Source organism: Ursus americanus, chromosome 18 (assembly GCF_024610735.1).
Source record: "Ursus americanus isolate L20-20 chromosome 18, mUrsAme1.1.p, whole genome shotgun sequence".
Lineage (NCBI taxonomy): Eukaryota > Metazoa > Chordata > Mammalia > Carnivora > Ursidae > Ursus > Ursus americanus.
The window spans coordinates 35,727,893-35,728,720 of record NC_142144.1 but is presented as its reverse complement, the minus strand read 5'-3'; positions in this window follow the sequence as shown (position 1 = coordinate 35,728,720).

Below are 828 nucleotides of genomic sequence, written 5' to 3'. Positions count from 1 at the left end.
GGACAGAGGTTCCTGAGAAATAAGTACTTATTTTAAAATTCCATATATTAGTGTTACTTTTCTTTCTCAATGTCAATACAGTAAAATAGGAACTTGGGGTCTGAAGTCAGAATTTAAGGATTTAATCTCACCTCCACCACGTATTAGCTACCTGACCTTAAATTGTTTAACTTTTCTGCGCTTCATTTTCATCATCAGCAAAATGTAGTCCCTCAAAGGAATGGTATAAAAATTCACGACTTAATATACTTACAGTTTTTAGAACAGTACTTGGTACTTTGTTTAGAAGTAATAGCATACAACACCCAGTGCTCATTACTTCAACTGATGAATCACTAAATTCTACCTCTGAACTGAATACAGTTAATTAAATTGAATTTTAAAAAAAGTGATAGCAACATGTAGTACTATATTGATCTTATATTCCCTATTGGCAAGGTGCATGATGTTAAGGATAAAATGAATTTCCTTTTTTTTTTTTAATTCCCTACTACCTGCCTAGTACAGTGTGTAACAAACACTAGATGCTCAAAAAATGATGTGACTTGTATTTGAGATATGTATTTGAACGCACAAGAAAATGAAGGTATGTCAAAAATGTAAACGAAATTACAAAGCGTTCTTGGCATTTCATTTGCGTATCTGCAGTTACTTCTTTGTAATTAGTTGTTAGGTGCTTTATGACTTGATCTTTTTCTTGCCCTCTTCAGAGGATGCAGTTTGGTTGTAACCCATGTTATAGCCCTCAGGGCTGCTGGCCTCCTCACACGCTGGCTATTCAAATAGTCTGAGGATGAGGCTGCCGCAGCCAAAAGTGGGTTACATTAC